Source organism: Setaria viridis, chromosome 2 (assembly GCF_005286985.2).
Source record: "Setaria viridis chromosome 2, Setaria_viridis_v4.0, whole genome shotgun sequence".
Taxonomy (NCBI): Eukaryota; Viridiplantae; Streptophyta; class Magnoliopsida; order Poales; family Poaceae; genus Setaria; species Setaria viridis.
The window spans coordinates 26,003,666-26,023,079 of NC_048264.2; the positions used below are offsets into that span (position 1 = coordinate 26,003,666).

The 19,414-nt window shown below is 43.8% G+C and overlaps 1 long non-coding RNA gene across 1 annotated transcript; it reads left to right on the plus strand.

The window, feature by feature from the left end:
- The first annotated feature begins 1,491 nt into the window (after positions 1-1,491).
- On the plus strand, positions 1,492-2,922 carry LOC117846250 (uncharacterized). Its single transcript, XR_011897494.1, has 4 exons — positions 1,492-1,595; positions 1,685-1,765; positions 2,124-2,199; positions 2,651-2,922. It is a non-coding gene; the product is annotated as an uncharacterized lncRNA (long non-coding RNA).
- The last annotated feature ends 16,492 nt before the right edge of the window (positions 2,923-19,414 follow it).

Here is a 19,414-nt window from a genome sequence, read left to right on the forward strand (position 1 = left end):
GTGGGCGATGAAGCCAGGGCTGGGGGACGGGGCTGGCGTGGAGTCGCCGCAGGGACGGAGGCGATAGCAGCGGGGATGGGGCTGGCGCGATGGCAGAAGGTGATGAAGCTGAGGCTCGAGGATGGGATCGGCGGGGAGGCACCGTGGGGATGGGGGAGACGGTGTTGGGGATGGGGCGCGGCGCGGGATGGAGGGAGGAACTGCGGCTTGTTGGAAACTGTTAAGTGTTTGGAGAAGATGAAGTATTTGTAGGTAAAGCATTTAGTACCGGTTATAGCCTTTGCCTGGTACTAAATTGCTCCATTTAGTACCAGGCAGAGCTTCTAACCGGTACTAAAGTTGCTAAAATAGCAGGAGTTGAAATTTGGCCTTTGCCCGGTACTAAATGGCTCCATTTAGTACCGGGTATGACTTCCAACCGGAACTAAAGTTGACAAAATGGCGGGAGCTGAAATAATCCACCTCCAACAGTTTCCTTTCCCGCACACAATGTCTTTTATTTTATTATTTTTTCAGCATAATAAATGGAGTAAACTTAGGGTTGACTATATATACGCTATAAAATGTTGACTGTAAAACTTAGTGCTCATTTGATTTTATTATTTTTTAAATTCATCATTTATTAAGTCTTACAAACTATGACAACAGACATACAAACCATCTCATTCAGACATGCAAATTATAATTAATATCGATTCCTAAAAACCTATCGACATAATCTAATGCATATATATGTGCACTATCCTTAGCCTTGTAGGGCATTTGGAACGTCTCTCCAAATATTCTCACCAAAATCGTGAAGCCTTGTAGGGCATGTGGAATGTCTCTCCAAATATTCTCACCGAAGTCGTGGATGATAATAAGGTAATGTCAGCTTGCCAACTGCCACGTACTAGACCCAGGTTAGGTCTTGTGAATGTCCAGCCAATATTCCCTAATACCTGACATAGGATTTCTTTTAGACCTTTGTTGGTGTGCATGAAGCTATTATATTCAAATGGCAACCAACAAAAATGTTAGTATACATATTGGCAAATCATTACAAAACAAAATTAAAAAATAATGGCTAACTGTAAGTTACATACACGATACGCTGGTGATATCTATTTAGGCATTTGTGTGACGTCCAGCTCATCGTATTCGAACGCTTTAATCTTGAAGTAACTGTAGTCCGGAAATACGTGATTTGTCTAACGTTCTATTTAGATCAGAGCCTGCCTCATAGCACTACATGCGGCAACATGTGGCTGTTATGCGGCAATAGAATTGATATGGATAATAATTGTTTGACCAAGTTTTTGCTCTCACGTGCCTGTAGAATTAATGAACAGATAAACCACATATTTCCTTCTGTTGTACTCGTTTGTTCATGTAGCATCATAGGAGAGCTTGTTTAGTCATATTAGTTATTACATCTCCTAACCACTTGTTACAAATTATAAAAAATCATTATTATGATGAAACGAGTAATAAAATCAGTATTATAATACAAAGGGGACTCCTATCTGTCAGCAATCAGTATTAGGTCGTTGCCGGCTGGCCTGCCTATCTGTCAGCAATCGCCGGGGACTCCTTGGAGAAGATCAACAAGGAACGTAGCATGCGTCCGCCCCACTCTCCCCATTCATGCTTCTGCATGGTGTTTCGATGTGTTTAGGTGTTGTTGTTCTTGTGCTGCAGGCAGGACCCTGTTCATGTTCGAAACGAGAGGCTTGCAAACAATGGAAGGCCATGTCACTACCACTTTGCCTTCACTGCCTGCAAGGTGTTTGATAAAATATCCATTGCCTACAATATTTTACTCTCTGTTGTATCTACTGCTTAACTGCTTGACTGAAATTGTCAGTACGATGCACTCTTTCAGCTTATCATGATTATAATACATATGCATTTAGATCTATGCATAAAAATATTGTTATGATCAACTCTTTCAGCTTGTCATAATGTCATATGAGGAACTCTGAACTATTGCTTTACTGGCTATTGCTTGCTGCTTTTGCTTATGAGTAATTGTGAGGACCATTATTTTGCTATCACTGACATCAACTCTGAATTTTCCATTGTTGCCAAATGACTATGTTAATGCATTGTTGTTGATTAGTCATCTATTTTGTATTTTCCAGTAGTCCTTGCAACTTGCGTGGATTGAAAGTCAAACCACAGCTGGCTGATGATGCTGTACTTCCATTTCTACTATAGGTAACTGAATCTTCCGTTGCCCATTCTTTCCAGTCATGCTATTTTTTTGGAGGAAATAAGCAGAGTATATGTTGTTGCATTTAAGTACCGCGGCTCAGTTTACATGTGTGGAAGTCAAATTTAAGGATTTTTTTACCCATCTGTTATGAGATATGGGATCATGTTTGTACCTTTATCTAACTTGCTGGAAAGATTTCCAACAACTATACTATGTTTACTTGATGATGTTTATGATTCAAAAGATAGGTTATTCAGTCTGACTACTCTTCGATTACCTGATGCATAGTTGTGCACATAGCTTATCTGCATCTGTGCTTTCCTTTTGTTTGTATTTTCAGTTGTCTCTGTTCACATAGCTTCTCTGACTATAACAAGACTACATGATGAATATTTGTGCTACTTAATGCTATTTGGAATTCTATTATTAATTGAATCTATTGTAATGCTGCAGAATGAGCAACCAGATGGGGCTACAAGCTGCAGTGGTGGCCACTCAAGTTCCTGAACAAGGTGGTATTGGTGGACCATATTATTTGTGGCATGGGAAGTAAAGGTATTTGTCGATCTGGTAGATGTTTGGCTATATTGTATTGTTGATCTGGTAGATGTGGCTATATTGTATTATCTCTACCAGAGGTGAATTTGAAAAATTCGATTTTTGCTACGTTGGATTTGGTTACATATGTGAACGTTTGGTTTTAGAATTTTAATATGCTTTGCACATTATGGGCTTTTAAATGGGATATATACTTGTGGCTATGTGTATTATAATAGGCTTGGCTCATACAAAACTGATTAGGCCCGTACGAAAACCTGCCATACAATGGGCTCGGCCCATACAAATACCGAGCCTGGAATGGGCTAAGAATCGGGCTTCAGACAATAAACATAAAAATAGGTTACGAAGAAAATAATCTTCCTTGCATGGGCCAGTGTTCACTGGCCCAAATTCGATTCCTACTAAGAGGGCTTCAACGGCCCAAATTTGGTTTCGTACTACGCGGGCCTTATTGGGCTACAGGAACATTTATGACATTTTCAAGGCTCGATAATGAAAAAAAAATGAATTGTCATAAATCAGTGACGACGCAAAGATAAAATTTATGACGAAAAAACACATTTTCGTCATAGAACATCTTTAATTACAGGATATAGGTGACGAATGAATTGTCATGTGAGCGTCACCAATTAAGAAACATGATGATAAACCTAGTTTTTGACATAAATGAAACATTATAGAAGGCCACGTGTGTTGTAGTGTCATTTTATAGGGTTACCTTTAATACCGGCTGGTGGGTCGAGCCGGTACTAAATAGTTGCATGTTACTACCGGTTGGAAGATACCAACTAGTACTTAATATGCATGAACACCATTTAGTACCAGCTCCACCCACCAGCTGTACTAAATAGCTTCCTAGGGAATCTATTTGTTAGCCACACAGTCCATGTACCGCCATTTAGTACTGGTTGAGACTCCAAACTGGTACTATAGGGGTTCCAGTGGTACTATGCATGACGACTGGTATTAACGCCGCGCGTTAGTACCGGACGAAAAGCCGTCCGGTACTAACGCGTTTGGACGCGTTAGACGAATGCTCAATTTTCCAGTAGTGAATCAAAGTATGGTTAAGCCATGCACAAACATTAATTGATAATAACAAATTAACATTTGAAATAGAGTTCGTGATATATAGGTGCTTGTTTGGTGCTTGAGCGGTGCCACATAGGCTCTAGGTCCACTTGTCATTTTCGATATGTGGTACCATTTGCTACATGTATGCATTTGAGGCATAAGCATTAGTAAGGAAGAATATGAAGAGCATAATGGATGACGAAGGAATGATACATGATTACGGAGGTTGAAGACAATGTGCCTAAGCTCATATTCAAGTGCTCAAGGTCAGTGAAAAAGATGGGCTTTGAATAGGCTTAGGTGTGCTTGAGAAGATATGGTACATGTGCTGTCGAGATACCCACGGTTGACGGTTCAACTGGTTCGGGAGGTATAGTCTTATCATCAACAGCATTTGATAGGAACCAGGAAAGATTCTGGTTTGGTGTTGGAATCCAACTGTCCAGATCTTTCATAGGTATGCCGGGGCTTTTGTTGTCATTTAAGGTGAAATGACTGCGGTGAGTTCTAAACCAAATCGCCGTTGAACTGGTCAAGGGTTCTTGAGGGGATTTGATCATTGAGCTTCCTAGGGATGTTGTTCGCTAGCTTAGCTACTTGGATTCATGCAACATACGCTAAATGCACTCTAGTGCATTCATGGATAAGGGTTGGTGGGAAGGGAAATTTTCTTGGCAAACCCTATGTTAGCTGAAGGTAAAGAAGGAAGCGTATACCATGCTCAAGAGGAACACAAGCAAGGACACCGAGTTAGTGTATATGGATGGTGGTGAAGACCTTGCTCATGCCTTTATCATTTTTCTTGAAATAGGATGAATATGATGGAGCTTGGTGAGGGGATCCCTTGCTCCAATCCATGGTGAGAAGAAGGGTGGAGGTACTTGGGGTGAAGTTCCAGTATTTTTCATGATCATGAATATTAAAAATGTCATTATTTATTTATTGTGAAATTATTCAATATGCTTTGCTTGTTAAACCAATCCTTATCAATGTGATTTATAGACGGTTTTGACATAAAATTAAACCAACGGGTAAATTCAAAACCAACATCACCGTTCTTCTTTTTTGCATACTGGTTTTCTTTAGAACCATCAATCTTTTTTATGATTTTGAAGTCTTTATGTTTGTTTTTAGAATTTCCTATACTTAGTGACCTTTTGTTCTGTTTTTCTCTTTCATACAAATTTTTATTCAAATTTGGTTTGAAGTCCAAAATTATTTTATTCATTTCAGAAATTTGGTTCTCTCTTGTAATCTTGGAATCTATGTATTCAGTAACCATGCCTAGTAGCATGTTCATTTGAGTAGTACATATATACCTGTTTCAATTTTTTCATTGATGAACTTTACAATCTAACCATTCTAGTATAGATCTGGTGATAATTAGAAACTTCTTTTCTTATGAAATCAAAACTTATCAATGTGATAAGTTGTAGACAGTTTTTCTGCATATTCTGATAGGTAAATTCAAAACCATTTCTTAATGACTGTTCCGATGGTGATCTTTTGTTACCGTAGCTAGGATTTTACCAAAAATAATATGCCACGATAATATCTTTAAAAGACGAATTCCGGACAGCCATTCGAGGCTTTCTCGGGCAGTGGATGTGCCACGTCGCCTGCTTTATCCGCGCCGTTAATTAGCTAGTATCATTTATCGGACGGTGGGAACAGGTCCGTCAGCTAGACAGCAAGGGTTATCCGGACCTTTCCTAAAAGGTCTGGTCTAGAACGGCGACTGTTCTCTCACGATAAAAAGCAAACTGCACTGACGCTTCTGTTCCCAACGTTGTTGTCAGTCCAAATCAACTAAGGTCTTAGTTACCTTGAATTTGGGTGTCTAAAATTACTGTTGTAGCACTGTAGCACACTGTAGCGTTTCGTTTGTATTTGTGAATTATTGTCCAAATATTGACTAATTAGGCTCAAAAGATTCGTCACGCAAAGTACAACAAAACTGTGCAATTAGTTTTTGATTTAGCTACATTTAGTACTCCATGCATGTACCGCAAGTTTGATGTGACGGGAAATCTTCTTTTTGCATAGGGCTAAAATTGGGAGTTTGGATGGAACTAAACAAGACCTAAACAGAGCCCCATCCAAATCCGAAAGCTAGATACAATCCCGCCAAATACATCCAAATCCAATTAACATGAACACAGGAACATCCAGGTATAAAAAGACGCAGGCAAATTAATACCGTCAACGTCCGGCCCTAAAGGCTGGGTAATTAAACGGAACCTTGCTTTAGTTAGAAATTAATCCCTTCACCCTAATCTTTCTTTCCCTTAATCTCTACTAAAAAAACTCATCTCAAGTACCGTGCATCAAACCTAAGAGATCTGGAGGACCCTAGTAGACAATAATATGTAGACATTATGTTGACGCAAAAACGGGTTACGCCAAATACTCAAGCACTCGAGCGTGCAGTGGGCAGGTTCGCTCCTTGCGGTGCCTCTGCACAAACCAGTTTAGATTGGTTTTGAGGCAAGTCAGACCGAGTTCGTCGCTAAACTTAGCAATACCAACGAATGCTCGCTCGAAAGGGACCATGTTGAGGCAAGCGCGCCTAGAACACCCTCAATCACCATAGAGATGAAGGAAGAACATAGTACCGGTTGGAAGAGGTAGAGCAAAGATTAAAAAAAAGTAAAATGATAAAAAGTAATAGATTGATTTGGGTTTGATCTCAATTGGATTAACTTCAATCGGCCGTGGTCCTTTATATTTATAGGGATGGAAGGTCTTGCTCTATTACAAGTCAAAATCTCTTACAAATCCCGTGTTAAAATATAATTTATAACTCGATTTGCATAAAAATAGTCCGATCACCTGGTAAACTAGTATGACCAGTATTTTCCGTGCAGATCTTCTTAAAGTCATAACTCCTGATTTGCCGAGATGTGTTAATTTTGATCGTAAACACATTACAACAGCAGAATTTACATGTTATGGTTGGCTGTCCTAAAAAATTATATCCCTGCTACTTCTCCATCCCCAACCCATAGTCTCGTACCATCCCCCTCTTCCTACCCAAAACGAAGAAATCGGACTCCGGTGAGCCACGGCCGCGTCCTCCGCGGCCGATCAGAGGCGACGGTGCCAGCAGCCTCTGTTCCGCGAAGAGGTATACTCCGGTCGCCCCCTCTCCGTTAGCCACCGTCAGCGGGCCCGGATGGCTACTATCGTTGTCTCCCACAACATGCAAGGACACGATCTAGTAGGCCTGAGATTCAAATCAGGCCCAGTCTACAGCCCACGAACCTTCGATGCACGAATACTCGCACAAATGCACAAAGAGTTTAATTCGAGCCCTTCCCTTTACACAAAAGGTACCCAAAATTTTCGAAAAAAAATACCTAAAAATACTACATCATTTTAGGGTGACATCCATATAGCTCTTGTCCACCGTGAAAATCAAACAAGCCATGTTCATGCATATATACCTTTCATCTATTATAAAAGAATTTGATTTTACATATATACTAGTAATGAGTGTTACCTTTTAAAAAAATCAACCAAAGTATATAAACTAAACCTAGATATGTGCTAACTATACGGTTTCACCCCATCCAAGCTCCATCTCAAATAATCTAAACCTTGGTTGAGTCAAAATGACAACATTACCAAGAATGCATTTAAAACGATGGTATATGTAACCAAGATTTCTCACAAATTGTTTTATCAAGAAAGAAGATCAACAGAGATTTATCTGTCATTGGCAAGAAAATATGCATAGCTGGTAGCCTCAATAGAAGGCGCGGCAACGCCGCACCCATGTTTCTAGTTTTTATATGCAATTCGGTACAATCAATATGTAAATGTTTGAGTCATATATAATTCGGTAAACAATTTTAAATGTTAACAAAAATCTTAAATTCAAAAGCTAAGCACAAAAGTTGCATGCATTATAATACAAATAGTTCAAACATATTAAGTCTAAAATATGCATAGTTGAAAGATGATTACCAAATTACTTGTCTGGCCTACGCTTTCTGAAGACCATACAGTGCCATCTTCGTCCATTTTGAAGAAATGTATCCCGCTCAAGATACCCCGTCTTTTTTGCTGCATGTTTCCAAAAAGAGATGCAATAACTCTATTTCTCTTCATAATTCAACAATTCTATAAACAAAAAATAGGCATTCATCAACAAGCAAGTCTATAGTTTCAAGAAAAGTGACAATTATATTTGTTTCAAGTATAAGAAAAAATATATTTATTCCTACTCTATGAATCATCTAGTCTTGCAGACTTGTACTCAAATCACACATCATGAATCATGATGAAAACAAATAAGAGCCAGAGGGGTCTAGAGTGGGCAGCTGGTGGATGTACCACGACGTCAGCATGCACATCATCAAGCAATCCGGGGGTTCGGGCCTTTGCAGGCTTGCATCTTTGCAACAAACGGCAGAACCAGAAACAAACAAATAAATTGCAGCCTTGGCCTTGCAGCCTGAACGGCAGCTTGCAGTAGACGGACTGCACGTCTCTCTCGCCACGCGTGCGTACCCGCGCTTGCTGCGACAGTGAGGATGCGGCACCGCAGCTGGGTGCTTGCCGTGGCCGCTGAGCAGCAAACCACGACGGCGGGCGCAGGGTGGACGGCCGAGCCACGCAGGCACGGGCGCGTAGCGATTGCCGATCGGGCGGGATATGTTCGTCGGCCGCAACTGAAATATCGCGAGAGGAGCAGAGTAGGGCGCGCATGCCGCATGCAGGCGAGGAGCAGGACTTCGGGCTTTTTTTTTTTTTTACAAATGGGCTTTTTTTTACAGGTATGCCGTAGCCCACCGGGCATACCCTGTAGCTATGCCAATCCGTATGGAACAATGCCATGCACAAACACTATATTTTTTAGCAGGAAATCGGCGTCCAAAACTAGGAGTGATTCTGAGGGGTATCACACACTCTCATTCATAATTGTGGTTTAATTAGTTTGGTAATGGCTCATGCATCCGGACGCGTTGGACACTTATCACCAAAAATATCTGACGCGAGTCCCACAAACACCTTCTCTCCTCCCACCTTATCCTTTCTCTCCCATAGTCCTTCCTTATCCTTTCGTCAGGAGAAAAATCACCTGCACCACTCACTCTCTCCCTCTGCCGCGCAGTTCATGTGGGCACGGGCGCGAGGAGAAGGTGGCAACGACGGGGTGGAGCGGCAGAGGCGGAGGTGGGGCAGAGGGCGGCGGGGGAGGGGTCGCACGGAGAGGAAGGCCGGCAGCTGGGCGGAGGCAGAGTGCGGGGCGGCGGCGCTGGTGGAGTGCGGGGCGAAGTGTGGGGGCCGACGATCTTGGGGCGGAGGCGAGTGGCGGTGGTCGGCGGCGGCGGGCGGCTCGGGCAGAGGGGCGGGCAACGGGGCGGGAGTGCGGGAGGCTCGGGCGGAGGGGCTGGCGGCGGTGGCCGGCTCGTGCGGAGGGGCATAGGGGTGGGTGCAACAAGACCTACATTTACATGTGGCGACGGCGGGGGGCCAGGGGCGAGCCGCGCCGGCCGCCGCCATCCTCCTCCTCCTCCACTGTTTCCTAGCGTCGGATCCCGCTGAATGCTCCTCCTGCCAAGGGTTGCTGCATGTTGCAAGCGTATATTTAAGTGTTTTAGATGTTTTAGAAGAATGTTGCAAGTGTTTCATGTGGTGTTGCAAAGTAGATCTAGATGCTGCATATGCTTCACGCACATGTTGCAAGTGTTTTATCTGAATGTTGCATTTTTAATGAGAAATTTGAATGTTCCATGTAATAGGAAACAGATGTTGCGGCGGATTTTTTCCTCATTATCAATAGAACATGTTTTTTGATATTGCAAACGGTAATTTTTTATGTTGCAAACGTTTATTTTCTATGTTGCAGATGTTACTTTTTAATGTTACGATGGACCAACGGAGCGTCCGATGGGAAGTTTTTCCATCAGATGTTCGGGCGCTAGCAACGTCCTAATTAGTTTCCAGCTATGAATAAGAGTCATGAACTGGGACAGACGGCCTGTATATACTAATATAATATCAGCATATTCTCACATTTTGTATATTTAGTTTAAAGGTAATAAATGATGCTATTCTTTTAATGATAGCGACAAGTAGTACGGTGATCTTATTAATCTTAAGAGTTACTGTAGTCTAGTCTTTCGGGGTGTTTATAAGGGCGCACGAACAAATATGTCTATAAAAATGGTTTGCATGCGGTGAGGAAGGTACGCGGCGCCGCTCACTACTAGGCATGCTTTTTTAGTTGGCACTAATTAATTACCTGGAGTATAGTAGTATAGTTTATAGGATGAAAGAGACAGCAATTTTGAATTTTTTTTGTCAACTAATACATATTAAACTTGCGTCAACATCTGTCTTTCTTCCATCTCTCCTCGGAGAACCGAGGAGCGGATGCGCGCGCTTCCGAGGAGAAACCGTATCGACGCCCTAGTTTTCAAGCCCGACCACCATCACGGGCTCGACCAGACGACCACGCCCGCATACGTAGGAGTATACCACACCCTGAACTGGACACGGTCCACGGGGTCTTTGAAGCGAACTGGACAACAGCTACCCAATTCTATTATTTATCGGTAGTATATACCACCTCTATTTTAAATTGTATAGGTAGTCTTAATTTTTTAAGTCAAACTCGTGTGTTTGGTATGGATTCAGATTCTCACAGAAATATTTTGAATTCAGATTCTCTCGAGAAACGTTTCTCCGATGAATCAGAATCACTATGTAGAATTGTTTGGCTAAAAAGCTTGGATTCATATTCTTGAAAGGTTGATAAGAAATATTATTTTGTATTAAAAAATTATATAAATGGATAGATTTACAAAAAATATTGAGAATTTTTGTGGGTGATGAACGAATGCCATCCATTTTAAATTATTACACTTTAAGAGGACCAGTATAAATATTTGTAGATAAAAGAGTAGATAAGAAAGGAAGAATCAGAATCACGAGAAACCACCTTCTTGCCATTTCACTCGACAAGGCAGAAAGACAGAATCGTTTCTCAGTGATTCTCGTTGAAATGTTTCTCAATTGCAACGTTTGGCAGCATTTCTCCAGTTTCTAGCAAGAATCGGGCTGCCAAACGGAGCCTTAATCAATGTTTGTAGAAAATATATTAATATATACAACATATATTTCTTGATCTAGTGAAATTAGTGAAATTAGTTTGATGTTATAGATCTTTGTGCATCTTTTCCCTATAAACTAGTTTAAAGTTTGAGTTATGATAATTGCAATTTCAAACAGAGAGAGTAGAAAAGAATATATATTCATGTAGTGTATTAATAAAATATGTGTTAGGTAACTTCTCGTGTAACATTTCCAACAGAGGGTTCGAGTTCTCGACTCAACATAATTCCTGCTATTTTTCTAAATTTATTCTAGAAAATAATAGTACTAGTTTTGAGTGGTAGGCAACGTACACGTTCATAACGAGGCACTACGGGAAAGCTAAAAATTGCCGAGTGTATTTTTTTGCCGAGTGTTTTTTTCGAGCACTCGGCAAACAAGCTTTTTGCCAAGTGTCAAGCCAAAAATACTCGGCAAAGAAAAAACACTCGACAAACCACCCTCTTTGCCGAGTATAAAAAAAAACACTCGGCAAATAGGGGGCTTTGCCGAGTGTAAAAAAAGACAGTCGGCAAAGAGGGGGTTTGCCGAGTGTTTTTTTTGACACTCGGCAAAAAAATAATTTTTTTTCCTCTTTTCACCTTGAAATTTTTTTTACTCCCCAAATACAACATGTGGTACTCCATGTTAAAATTTGGTATATTTTTAGATTTATTTGCTATATTTATTTAATTAATTGTATTTCAAGGAAATTTTTGGTATAAGTCAAATTTGAACTGCAAGTGATTCAAATTATGTAACAAAATGAGTAGAAAAATGATATTCATGTTATTTGGCCCAATTTGAGACCTGACCCATGAAATAAAAAGAAATTTCGAACACCTTGTTCAGGAAATACGACCATGAACGTGTGGGAGTAGTATTTTTTAATTGTAAAAAAACAAGCAAAGTCTGAAAATCATGATATTTGTCATGATGTGATGATATAATACGTGGAGGCTCTGAAAAAGAATTGAGAAGGTTTTGCACATTTCATCATATACGATGATTACAAACCGAAGCATCTCAAAAAAAGAATAGTAACTTTGAGAAGGATTCGATAAGATTTAGAGTCGAAGTGATGGTCGAGTTTGGTTTGACTACAAAACTTTTTGTATAGTCAATAGAGAATATATATTGTTTCGTGTGAAAATTTGGTATTTTTTTGAAACTGTTAGATATTTTTTATTTTTTTAAAAAAAATTGCCGAGTGTCCTACGTTAGACACTTGGCAAAGAAACCCTTTACCGAGTGTCCACATAGGACACTCGGCGACTTTTTTTACCAGCCTCACCTCCCCGGACCCTCAAAACACCCCCACCTCCTCTCCCCGTGCGCCTCCCCTCACGCCGCCCCGCCTCCTCCTCCTCTCCCGCTGGATGCCGCCTCCCCCCCTCCTCCCCTCCCGCCGGACGCCCCCCCCCCCACCCGCGCCTCCCCTCACGCCGCCCCCCTCCTCCTTCCCTCACGCCGCCCTCCTCCTCCCCTCCCGCCGGACGCCGCCTCCCCTCTCCCCTTCTCCCCCTAGATCTGGCTCTCCCCTTCTTCCCCGGCGGGGGCCAGATCCAGGCGAGGATGGGAGGGTGGCCCTCCCTCCCTCGGCGAACGGGCCAGATTCGGGCGGCGGGGGCTAGATCCGGTGAGGATGGGAGGCGGCCCTCCCTCCCCCGGCCGGATCCCCTCCCCTCGCGGCCGGATCCGGTGGCGGCGGGTGGCCCCCTCCCCTTCAACTCAGCGACAGGTGGCATGGCGGCGGGTGGCCCTCTCCCCTTCTCCTCGGCGGGTGGCGGTGGGTGGCCGGGCGCCCCCTCCCCTTCTCCCCGGCGACGCGCGGCCTGCCACCGTCGTCTCCATCGTCCTCATCGACAAGGTCGGCCGCCGGAAGCTCCTCCTCGAGGCGTGCGTGCAGATGCTCGTCGCCCAGACGGCCGTCGGCGGGATCATGCTGGCGAAGGTGAAGGCGGACACGACCCGAGCTCCGGGTGGCCCGCCTCTCCCCGGCGGATGTGGCGGCGTGGGGGGCGGCGGCCATGGCGAGGCGGCGTGGCGGGCGGCGGCCGTGGCGAGGCGGCGTGGTGGCGGGTGGTAGTTGTGGCGGTGGTGGAGGCCGGTAGGCGGTGGCTGTGGCGAGGCGGCGGTGGTGGAGGCCGGTGGTGGTGGCTGGCAGTGGTGCCGGTGGTGGTGGCGGCTGGCATTTTTGGTTTTTTTATTTTTTTTGAAAAATATGTTTGCCGAGTGTTTTTTTGTCACTCGGCGAAAGTTTCGCCGAGTGCACGACATAAAACACTCGGCAAAGTTAACTTTGCCGACTCAAAATTTGTCGTGTGCCGTATGCCGAGTGTTACACTCGGCAAACGTTTCGCTGAGTGTTTTTGGTCCTTCGCCGAGTGCCCCAGGCACTCGGCGAACTTTCTGTTTCCAGTAGTGAGCATCTATGATAACATTGTCGATTCAAAATTTGCCGGTTAAGTCGCTCGGAGACGCTCGTAGGGGTAGCATTACGTGTGTCAATTCATAAAGATAAGTGTTGTATATGAGTGTTTGTATTTGTATTATGTTTCAACAGAAAATTAAGTTAATATTTGGTAAGAAAATTAAGTTAATATTTGGTGGTTCTTCGTAATTATAGAATTAGCAGGTTAAAAAATATATAATTTCATTTAGTTCTATTTTGTTATTTTTTATTAGTAACTTGTACGAGCCCGTCAACTCAGCACGGGCTAATAATTTTCAGAGATATATGCATTAGAATTTATTTTGCAGAATTAGGATGCATAGCTTTATTTACCTTGCGCTCTCTCGTTTATTAAATATTTTAACATAATGCTGATAAGATTAATGAGACAATCAAGCATCACTTTTTTTTATTGTCATTGAAGCTATTTGGTGAATTGTTTAGATCGCTACCGGCTTAATCCCACCAAGATCACTTAATCATATGCTAGGGAATTGGTTAACAAGATCACTTAATCATATGCTACGGAATTGGTTACCAGGCACAGAAAACAAGGTAAAAAAATTAATCTTTGTGGAGATCTGATGCCTTATGTGTGCTATTTGGTGTCATAGTAATTATATAGTGAGGGACATGGGTCTCCACGGGTCCCCACCGATCAGGATACCGACCAGTCTGACAAGTAGGTCCCGCTTGACCATGGCGTACAGGGCAAGGCATGAAGATGCATGGAGATCAAGCTCGGAGGACGGGCAAACAGATTCAGCCCGGATATCGCGGGATATATGTTGTAGTCCGATTCAGATTGGTTTCCTGTGACAATTGGCTAGAATTAGATTTTATCCAACTTGTAACCCTAGAGAGTTGCCTACATAAAGCGGCCGATGGTAATCCAACTTAACGCACCTCAACCTTTCGCATCACATACCAGCAATACAATCCACTAGAACACAGGGCGTAGGGTATTACTCTCCGGAGGCCCGAACCTGTCTAAACCCATCGTTTCTGTGTTACCATTCGTATTCTTGGTCTTGCGATCTCCTCTGCCTACAAATCTACCACCTAGGCACCCCTTGGTGGACTGATGATCACTAAATCCGACAGTTGGCGCGCCAGGTAGGGGTGATTGTGAGATACTCCCAACGAGCTTGATGGCATCTTGCCCCGACGTCATCTTCCCCGACAACATGAAGCCCACCCACCCACGCCATCGGATCTATTCGCGGGGTCAGCATTTGCGTTCTACAGCAAACGAGAGCGCACGCCGCCGACCACGCATGACCGTGGACTCCCGGCAAGATCGCAGGATCCTCTTAGCAACATCTCCTCAGGATGGAGATAGTAGATTGATCTTGTTTTGTTTTGTGCAAGTTAATCAGTGCTGATCTTTTATTTCTGATCTAAACATGCCGGCGTCATGGGTCGTTGACGACGGCAGCTACTGCGGGAAATCGGGTCACACGCCGACCTGATTTGCACTTGCCTACACCAAACTGGCCGCCACCCAGGACTTCATCTGCGTCGGCTTGATGGGCACACGAAGGGTCCAAACACACTCGTCCATCCCTGTTCCGCCGGCGTTGTCTCCATGACTACCTGCATGGCTGCCACATGCGGCCAAGGAAAATACATCTTCTTCAATTTCTAGTTCTTTTTCAATCAAATCGACTGGCCACTACATATTTTTACACGTCTAATAATTCCTAAAAGCTAACGTGCACTTACATGCATAGCGTGATGGAGCCTTGCTCGATTACCAACCATCTGCAGGAATAAGGCGATACCCATATCTGTAGCCGTGCATGGATCGTGTGGTCGGCGGCAGCTATGAACACTCCATCGACTCGCCTTTGAGCTGCACGACTCGGCAGCAACGTCCCATGGTCCCGACTACTGCGCCATGCACCGCCGCTCCTGCAACCAGCACCGCCGACCACTTCTACCACCGAACCCGGTATCAGCTTCGTCAACAACTGTTCACCGATGGCGGTCCACTCGGGCACGGCGCTGACTCTCCAACTCGGCCACGAATCACGCTACTTGCCTTTGAGCTGCACGACTCGACAGCAACGTCCCATGGCCCTCACTACTGCGCCACGCACCGCCGCTCCCGCAACCAGCACCGCCGACCACTTCTACCACCGGATCCAGCATCAGCTTCGTCAACAACTGTTCACCGATGGCGGTCCACTCGGGCACGGCGCTAACTCTCCAACTCGACCACGAATCACGCTAAGTTATATATTCAATTAAATATTTAACAGCTTCCGTATATTCGTATATTTCCATACATCTCGACTTTTCTCCATGTCTCCATGACTTTCACCAACCACATTGGTCGCGCCCCGACTGCTCATACAGCTTGGTCCGTCCACTACACGTGTAGTAGGGGGTTGCGCCCTATGAGTGGCCAGCGCACATTCTCGCTTTTCCTCACATTTCCAACTACTTTGCGGCTTGTCCGTCTCTCTCAACGGTTGCTAAAATACTCGGGTAGCACATAATCCGTGAAGCCTCGCCCTCATGTGTTGCTTCTGCTCGAGCCCACACCCAACAATACTCCGGCATGGTCAGGTGCTTAAACATAACATGCTAACTACTCGAGGAAATTACATGGCCTACAAGAGAGGATGCGCAAGAATTTACTTCTATGCCGAATAAAACTCTGAGTTATTCAATTATTAAATGCTCTACATTATGCTACATAATCTTTGTATTGTCCTTTTATAGCTCCGAAAACTACTCGGTGTGCCTCCCATTGCCCAGCCAACCTTTCTAGCTCAAGAAGGAAGACGACTCAGCATGCCTCCCATTGCCCGGCCAACCTCCCAAGCTCAGGGGCTGGGTGCGGGAGGTGACTTGGCGTGCTTCTGTGGCTCGTCCGGCTCCTAGGCTTGGGGGCTGGATGCCACAGACAACACGGCGTGTGTCCTTCCACCCAGCCGGGTTGGCTGTGGGAGGCAACTTAGCATGCTTCCGTGACTTGTCCGGCTCGCAGGCTTGGTGCCACAAATGACTCGACGTGCCTCCTGCCACCCGGTTGACCTTCCAGGCTGGGGGGCTAGGTGCGGGAGGCGACTTATTAGCGTGCTTCCGCGGCTCATCCGGCTCCCAGGCTCGAAGGCTGGGCGCCATAGACAACTCGACGTGTCTCTTGCCACCCGGCCGACCTCCCAGGATCAGGGGCTGGGTGCTGGAGGTGACTTGACGTGCTTTTGTGGCTTGGCCGGCTCCCAGGCTCGGGGGCTAGATGCCACAGACGACTCGGCAAGCCTCCTGCTGCTCGACCGACCTAGGCAGAACGAGGAGGGGGGGACTCGGCGTGCCTCCGTGGCTCTACTAGTCCTCGTGCTTGGGGGCTGGACGCCTAATTTTGGTCGGCGTGCTTTTGTGGTTTCGCTTGCCCTCACGCTCAGGGGTTGGGCGCCTAACTTTCGGTCAACGTGCCTACTGGGCTCTGCTAGTTCTCGCGCTCGGGGGCTGGATGCCTTATTTTGGTGACTAACATACGCCTACCTTGTGATTTACAATATTTCTAGAACCTTGGACCGATTACTTTAATCGCTTCAAGGCTCGAGGGCTGCTGCATATGGAGTGCGTCTTGCAACATCCTCCATGTGCTTCCCTTCGATCTACAGGATGCCTAACATCCAAGAGCTCGACAGTCGCTCCAACATGTGCACTTGGTCATGCGCTTGCTCAAAACTTTTTTTTCTTCTTTTTTGAGCACCGCGCAGCCTCTCTATCACAAAGACAAAACTGCATCTTCAGCCGGGTACATCGAAGGCCTTGTTGCGCATCGGTCAGGCCACATTACTCGGGGGCTTGAGGGATATAGGTACCCATGGGTCCTCACCGACCAGGATACTGACGACCTGATAAGTAGACCCCGCCCGATCATGGTGTTGAAAAAGATACTGAGATATCTCCATTAACTAGTTATTGAGGAATATTCATCGGAAGACCACTCGAGGTGCTCTTACCTCAACCTGTTGGATGAGGCGTCCCCATCGACATGTTCATCTTCTGCAACTGCGTATCATACACCGGAGGATTCGTGCCATCTTGAAACAGAGGAATCTGCCTTGTGATTACTTTGATGGCAAGGCCTGCAGCCCGTCTCCTTGTGCATCGTGCTAGCAGCCAAGAAGCTCAAGATCGGTGAAAGTTTATCAACCAGAAATGACCTCGGCGTTTGCTACAACATGGACTAGGGTCGTGAGGATGCAGGGCCGGTCCTGAGTTTTCGGGACCCATGCGAAACTTATGTTGGAGACCCCTTAAAACACAAAACATCAAGTTTATTTTATAGCAGTTGGTGATACTGTGCAGTTTGTGCTATATTTACAAGTCAAAACTATAGCACACATGCTGCTACATCTAACCAGCTATACTAGAGTTAATTTTTAAATCAACATTAAAAATTTGATTTGGATCTAATTTGTGTACAAGAAATAGGAAAAAATGGAAGAATATACCATAAGAAACTAAATGCTAATCTAATTAGTTGTGGTCTAATCTTTTTCCTTAGTCATCGGTGGTGCAAGGATGGACTGGCGGTGGAGATGAATTACTGAATGGGTGATTGGATAAACTTGTACCAGTTGTTTGCTTGGTTTAAGTTGGGCACTTAGTATACATAAACTATATGTAGTATACAAGTATACTAGGCTTTAGGGGCCTGGGCGGTTGCCCCGGATGGATACACTACAGGGCCGGCTCTGGAGGATGGTGTTTTTGCCATCGATTCCACGGAACAAAAATCACTTCCGCCAAAGTTTACGCACTCTTGCTCATCCTAATCACTTATTAAATGCTCAATCTAGTACAATGACTTGTCAGGTAGCTGCAAATTGATCCAACAACTTTTAAAATGCTCTATGTAGTACAATAACGTGGCTGCAGATTGGTCCAACAACTTTTAAAATCCCCTATCTAGTATAATAACTTGACATGTGGGTGCAGATTGTTCAAAAAATTTATAAAATGCTTAAATTAGTGCAATAAATCGGTAAATTGGTGCATCCGTAGTCCCAATGTTGTAACAAGCAACATATTTGTTAATACCGAGTCAGAGTACAGTCGCATAGAAACAAGTTATTGAGCATTATTTGACCATTGATATTCATGTCGCAGAGGTTTGGTTAGGACTAGAACCTATTTAGGAAATTAATGTTATATCTTCGTATTTATTATTTTTATATAATTATTTAATTATAATTAGGAATATTTAATTTCATATTCAATATTGATGACCTCACCCTCGCTGTTTTTACATTTTGATTATATGCATTTTTGTTCAGTTAAAAATCCAATATATTAATACTGCTAACAATACCTTTTAGAAATTTAGCATAAATATATTTTAAAGCCACATGTAATTGTTTAGAAAGTAAACTAGCAGAAATATGCATGCTTCTCTGTGGTTGTTGAATACATAAGCAGAAGCGCAAAAAAAACCTAAGACCTTAGGATCTTTCCTGTGGACTATAATCTTGAGTAATGCCAACGGTGTAATTCTAAAAAAAATTCAATTTTGATTAATGAACAAATAAGTTATGTACATAATTCAGAAGCAACATGCAATTCACGATCTACGACTTTTATCAATAAAAAATAAGAATTATTGATTAGAAGAAAATTGGCATGCCCATCTAGTTGTTTGTTATGTTATCATTGTAACGTTTGGACTGTAGGTGCACCAAATTGCTAAATTATTACACTAAATTAAGCACAAATTGCTAAATTATTACACTAAATTAAGAATTATATAAGTTGTTGAACCAATCTGCACCTATATACTAAATTGAGCATCTCACTGGTGGTTAGACCAATCTGTACCCACTACGAGTTATTGGATGTTGCATAGTGAGTGCAATTTATTTATTTTTATTAACTGCATTTACCTTTTGCAATCTACCTCTGTGCTCGACTTTCCTAGAGTAGTTGCTAGGATTTAGTGGAACTCCCTCAGGTTTCGAACTAGGTAGCAAGCTTGTTGAGCGACTGAGAACATGATAAAA